This window comes from Lycium barbarum, chromosome 5 (assembly GCF_019175385.1).
Source record: "Lycium barbarum isolate Lr01 chromosome 5, ASM1917538v2, whole genome shotgun sequence".
Lineage (NCBI taxonomy): Eukaryota > Viridiplantae > Streptophyta > Magnoliopsida > Solanales > Solanaceae > Lycium > Lycium barbarum.
The window spans coordinates 17,545,118-17,552,145 of record NC_083341.1 but is presented as its reverse complement, the minus strand read 5'-3'; the positions used below and the strand labels follow the sequence as shown (position 1 = coordinate 17,552,145).

Sequence of the window (7,028 nt, the reverse complement as noted above, 5' to 3'; positions counted from 1 at the left end):
TCATGATGACCGATGGTGCAAGGGATAGTGAAAGCCCCGGGATCTCCCTTCTTCTCAACATTTGATGACGAAATAATAGCGCTGACACGGTGGGTGACACCCACCGTATCATGCTTGATTGGTATTTTCTTCGTTGACAAATCTTTCAAGTATTTAGAAAATCCCGGCATTTCTTGGAATGCATCAAGAAATGGGATATTCATTGACAACCCTTTCAATTGGTCGTAGAAGCGTTGGCACTTGGCATCCTCCGTTATTTTCATTAATATTTGTGGGAATGAGGGAGGATATTTATATGTTTGAGTCAAGGGTTTAATTTCCCCCGTGACCTTGCTCTTTTGGGTGCTACCACCGGTAGCTTTTTCAACACTTGGCTCCTCGTCACCCTTTAGAACACTAGGGTGTGCTTCCTTCTCTTTCTCAACAATAATAGGCACTTCAATTGGTGCCATTATTTCTTCTTCAACTTCCTCTTCAATAACCTCATCAACAATCGGCTCGACAATGATAGGTTCAACCACTCTCTGAGTTACCGTATTAAGGATCTTTCCACTTCTAGTAGAAATAGCCTTGCATAAGGCAATGTGATCACCTCCACTATCCTTTGGGTTCGGAATTATGTTGCTAGGAAGGCCCCCTCTTTGTGGTTGATGTTGCTCACAAGAAAGATCTCGCATTTGTGACTCAAGTTTATGAATCGAAACGGTGTGAGAGCCTACCACTTCGGTCAAATTTTCCATCTTTTTGTCACTCTTATACTGGTTGTCCAATATCTTTTCAAGCATAGATTCCATTCGAGAGGTCCCTTGATCATTGGAAGGACCTTCTCGCCAATTTTGAGAGTTAGAAGTACGGCCCTTTGGTGGAACATAGGCATTGGAGTTCCGATTACTATAATTGTTGTTGTTGTAATCCTTCCTGTCAGAACCACCATAATCATTTTGGCCATATTGATTGCTTTGCTGTTGGGGTCTCCATTACTTTTGATAACCCCCTTGAGGGTGATCGATATAATTAGCCTCCTCACGTTGTGGCTGCCCCTCTAGATAAGCTTCTTCCGAGACTTGGAACATTCCGGGAGCATGAGATGGCATCTCTTCGACAACATTCACACTTTTATCTTCTTTCTCCGTAAGCCTCTTTGATAACAAATCCACATTGGTTTGCAATTGTCTCGCTCATGATTTTCTTTGGCCACCGCGACAGCAGAGGGACTACCATATGACAGGATTTCACTATCACTTGAGTTCCAAGATTTATTGTGGGTGGTGAGCTTATCGAGCAACCTGGTGATGCTGACAAATGATTTGTCCATAAAGCATCCCTCAGCTGCAGTGTTGACAGCAATTTGATTCATTGTATCTAACCCTTTGTAGAACTTCTCGGTGAGAATAGCATCCGGAAACCCATGAGTTGGAGATTGAGCTAGATAGTATTTGAAACGCTCCCATGCCGAATATAATTGTTCCCCCAGAAGTTGTTTGAACTCAAAGATCTTATCCCGAAGCTCAGCCTTTTTGCTTGGTGGGAACAACTTCTTCAAAAATGTATTGGCTAACTCGCTCCAGGTATGAATAGAATTGCTGGGGAGCTTTTCATACCATTCCCTTGCTTGGCTAGCTAAGGAATATTTAAAGACCCGAAACCGAAGTGCATTAGCAGAAATAACACCTTGGGATTGTTGAGCACACCCATGCAAGAAGTTCTTCAAATGCCGGAGTGGACAATCCTCCGAAGAATTTCGGAAATAACCTTCAAGTTTCAGCAGCTGATAGATAGAACTATCAATTTTGAAAGTAGCATTTCCAGTTCTAGGAGGAATCACAGCAGAAGCATAATCAGCTTCATTGATGAATTCCACAAATATATTCTCATCCTCATCCTCTTCTGGTGCAGGTGGGTTCACTTGGAGTCCACCTTGGTTTCCTTGATTCCGATTCTGTCTTCCTGCCATGCTCAGCTGGTTCACTACAACAGCAAACAAGGTATCATGGAATAAAAAAAGTTTTAAAGAAGAGTACACAACAATCAGTAATTTCTAAACCGTATTCCCCGGCAACGGCGCCAACATTTGATACGCTCAAATTACACCTATTAATGGCGTAAAGCGGACGTTGTCAAATATAGTAACCCAAACAAGGTTGGCGTCGAATCCCACAGGGAATATGGAGAGAAAAGGGTACTAATTGTATGCGATACTAGTCTTTAAGGGCTTTAATCCTATTCCGAATATTTTGAAAAGAGATTTGGTTTGTATTCGCTATTTTGAAGTGTTTGGAATTTGTTTGGATATGGAGAACCAAAGTTGTGTCCCCACGATGATTAGATGTTATGCTATGGGTGTCAATATGATATATTTCTAATGGGTCGGGGTTATGTATGCAATTAATCTCTAATGCACTTTATACTATTTTTCAATTGTTAGAGAGTATTTCTCTTCATGATTTTCCCAAATGCAGAAAAGTTGTAATAATATTGATTAAATATGCCAAGTAGAACTCATCTTATCCCTAAGCGAGTTCATTAAATGAGGGTTAGCTCCCCGAGTCCTTGTTATATTATTTCAAATCACACCCTAGTTCATCTTTCCAAATAAACTAGCGTTTGTGCATGAACAAGTGTTTGCAACCACTAATGAACAATGAATACGAGAAATAATAAAACACATTACAACTCATTATATATATCTACAATGTTAGACACCCATTACATAGCACCCATCATTTGGTTCCACAACTTTGATTAAAGAAACTACTCACACATTATGGTCTCAAAAGTAGTAAGCAATAAATGAGACATAAAGCTTATAAAGTGTAATAAAGATGATGCAAAATGGAATCTTGTTGTCTTCACTAAGCTCTAAAAGGGGAGTATTCAATGCTCACTCACCAATGGAACTTTGTTCACGTGGTTCCAATAAAATCTGACTGCTAAAAAAAACCTAAAATGTTCTTTAAATAGGCTCCAAAAAACGCACAGCAGCGACTGACAAAATTGCCCCCGATAGCAAGATCGACGGACCGTCGATCGTTCGACGATCCGTCGATTTCTCCGTCCTTTGTACCTTCAGCAATGTATTCCATTCGACGGTGTCATCGACCAGTTCGACGGTTCGTCGAGTATTCCGTCTTTCTCTCTTCTTGTTGAGAGATCCTGCTTGACGATACAAACGACGAAGCGTCGATCAGTTCGACGCTTCGTCAATGCCTTCGTCCTTTGTCGTCACTGGAAAATTGAGCTTATCGACGCTTCAAAGGACGGTTCGTCGGCTGATCGACGGAACGTCGATTCTTCATTTCTGGCCAATTTTTCCTTTGTTCTTTGCTTTTGGCTTTTGGGCCATTGTTTTCCTAAAACACAACAAAACATATTAACGAGAACCAGACTTACTTGAAAACAACCAAAACATAGTAAAAAGGCGTCGAATGTGCCACAAATCCGCGGCACATCATACACCGATCTCGAGTGAGAATCAATTGATAGTTGGGAGCAACTTTAAAAAGAGTTCATCAATCGTTTCTACAACACACGTCGAACGGTAAGCATGTTAGAGTTGACAGCCACCAAGCAACGAAAGGACGAACCCGTGATTGACTATATCAACCGCTGGCGAGCATTGAGTTTAGACTGCAAAGATCGTCTCTCAGAAATGTCTGCTATTTAAATATGCATCCAAGGAATGCATTGGGCCTTGCATACATTCTCCAAGGACTTAAGCCATGAACTTTTGAAGAATTGGCAACGCGAGCACATGACATGGAGTTGAGCATCGCGACTCATAGAAAGGCTTCATATGTTTTTTATCCTAGGAAGGAAGAGAAAGAATTCAAGAGACCATCAAGGCACCAAACTGAAGAAACCATGGCAATAGGAGCAAGATCCGTAAACGTTGCTGCTAAACAAAAAATGAAGGGAAAAGATACAAGTTAACATCCTCCAGAAGAAAAGCAGCATCCAACATTGAAGAAGTTAGAAGAAGAAGTGTACCCTTTTCGTAACTCTGATGTCCCTTCAATTCTTGACGAGTTGCCGACCAAGAAGGTCATTGAACTTCCTCCATCAAAGCTACCCGACGAAGTCAACAAAGTCAACTATCCTAAGTACTGCAAATTTCATCGCATTGTGAGTCATCCAACTGAAAAATGTTTCGTCCTGAAAGAGAAGATCATGGCTTTGGTTAGGGACGGAAAAATAATCTTTGATGATGAAGACATTGTCGAGGCAAATCATGCTAGTGCTTATATTCATAATAGGAAGAGTCTGATGCTAGAAACTCGAAGATGTAGGCATTTTGTTGCGTCTCTGAAGATTGGACAAGGAAAAGTCGTGCTACAATTTGGGAGCTCTGAACCAATTGAAGTTTCGGCTTTGAAGAAATCTTTAAACACGTTCAAGGTAGATAGCCACTCCAACAAAAAGGATAGTGAAACTTGGACTTTGGCTGCTTACAAAAGACATAAGCATCAAAAAGCTTTGAAGCAATAAATCCCAAAGGCAAAAGCAACTACAAATCATCTGCAAACATGGAAAAGCATCAAGTCCGACATCAAGAGTTGGTGCAACAATGCTTCATCACAAAGGGTTCGAAATCCAGTTACACTATTGGAATTCTTTCCCAAAATGCTTCTCGATGCACGAGCTTAAACTGCATATCACAATGCTCCTCGACACAAAAGACTAAACAGCAAATTGCAACGCTCCTTTTCACACGAGCTTAAACTGCATGTTTCATCACTCCATGATGCACGAGTATAAACTGCATACAAAAAAAACTTTTTGAACTACGTAATGACTTGATCCTCTTCACCGAGGTACGTAGGCAATTTAGAATTTCCTTCGAAGTGCAGTCACATAAGTTAAAAAAAAAAAAAAAACTCATCCCTTCAATGCGGATCCAAAGAAAAGTTACTTGTACTAAGTTTCCTTTGCTATTTTTCATACGTTTGGAGAATCTAAAGACAAGCTTCTACAACTCTGGAGGATGGATCAACTTTCCATTTTTTTTTAATCAAAGCCAATCAGCCTGATGCTGTTGGATTTTATTAAAATAAATAAAGGTATTTACAGAACAAAAAGAAATGAAAGAAAGATGTAAAAAGCTATACTACTCTATCCTAGGAGATGAAAGTAAAGTCTAAGCCTTGTTTGAACAACCAAGTGTAACAATGAAAAACTGCAAACAAGAACACTCATTCTTTGGATTGATGCCATTATTAGTCACCTCAAGCTCTCACCAGGTATTATGGTATCTAATCTCACTGAAAATCTTTCAAGAAGAAGTGTGGTATGAAGCTCCTCATGGTTGTTGTCCTTTGCTGTCCAATGTCTCTGATCAATCTTACACATGAGATTATGTTGAATGTTTGTAGCTGGACTAGGTAACTAAGGATATCCTGTTAGTAGGATGAACATTTCTGTTAATACCACACACTAACAAGGATAACCTTAGTCATCCAACCAGGACTACAACAATCCTATGAAGCTGTTATCATGAACCTTTACTTCCTTGTGTAACTGAATCTTGTGTCATCACTTGTTGGCATGTATATAGAGATCAGATGCATATGATCAGTTTGGTTTTCTATTTCTGTAGATCTTGCTTTTGAAATTAGGCATCATCATTTTATCAGTATTGAGAATCTTCTTTGCACTTGCTAGCAACTCAGCAAATGAATGAAAATGAACTGTACCTGCAAAATCAAAAACCAGGTTAGCTAAAAAATCAGCAAGTGCATTGCCTTCCCTAAGGATATGAGAAAACTGCAATTGTCCCTTGTTCCTCCAGAAGTTGATTTTATTAACTTCCATACTGATCTTCTATGGAATCTCCCATATTCCTTGAATAATGTTTATCATGGACAGAGAATCTGATTCAATCATTACAGGCACCAGGTCATTTTTAATACAGAACTCAATTCCATCCAATATAGCTACAGATTCTGTTGTGATGTTAGTTGTATCAGCTATTCTTCTTGCCCCAACATATATCAGGTTTCCAACCTCATCTCTAATGCAGAAAGCAGCTGAACTCAACCCTGGATTACCTTTACATGCCCCATCTGTATTGCACTTGACCAACCAGCATCAGGAAATTTCCATTACACCATCTTATATCCTATTCTAGGCTTGTAATCCTCCAAATATTTCACCATGTGAGGCCAATCATGTGGAATATTTCTCAGCCAAGGATATAATGTCTTCACCAGTTGTTTTAGATTATAGTTGATCCCATTTATCACTTTTAGTTTATTCATCTTACCCCCATGCATGATAGTATTTCTTCTCTTCCATAATTGCCAGCATATGAATGCTGGTGCAGCCTCCATAACTGACTTGAGTTTTGTAGGACCTTGCATATACCCCCATTGCACTATTGTCTGATGAATCTGATGTTATAGCTCATATTTTGTACGTTCGGATAATTCGAGACAATTGCGAGAAGTTAAGGGCGAGACCATTTTTCCAAAGTTGTTTTGATGTACAAGTTTTTATGACTATTATTTATGAATATTACTAGTATGGGGATATTGAGAAAGGTTAAGGGCAAAAAGGAAAATTCGCAAAATGGTTCATGGTAATATTGTGGAAAGGCTAGGGGCAAAACGGGAATTTCACAAGAATTCAAGAAAATTCTTGAATGGACCAAAGTTTATATAACAAGACAAGTGGGTATATTTAGTCATTTTAAGAAACTTCTAGAGAGAGGGCATGTGCCCCTCACATGTTTGTGGAGCTAAGTATATATATAGAAAAATGGTGGAAAAAAATAAGACAAGTTTATCATTTTACAACTCTAGAAACTAAGAGAAATTGGAGACAAAAAGAGAGCACCATTCGGCCAAGGGGGTTGGCCGAATATGGTCTCAAATTTTTTATCAAAAAAAAAATTGTTTCCTTTAGGTTTCCTACCAATTGAGGAGTCCTCTACGACGTAGTATAATTTTTGGAGCAAATAAAACAGTCTTTGGTGCAATCTCAAGTCCTAGCCGAGTGAAGAAAGTGAATGAAGAAGGTAAGGTTTAATCTTC

General features: G+C 39.3%; 1 non-coding gene across 1 annotated transcript; it reads left to right on the top strand.

Annotated features, from left to right (window-relative positions):
* The first annotated feature begins 1,403 nt into the window (after positions 1 to 1,403).
* LOC132643096 (small nucleolar RNA R71) lies at positions 1,404 to 1,509 on the top strand. The gene has a single exon (XR_009583542.1). It is a non-coding gene; the product is annotated as a small nucleolar RNA R71 (small nucleolar RNA).
* Positions 1,510 to 7,028: the final 5,519 nt, after the last annotated feature.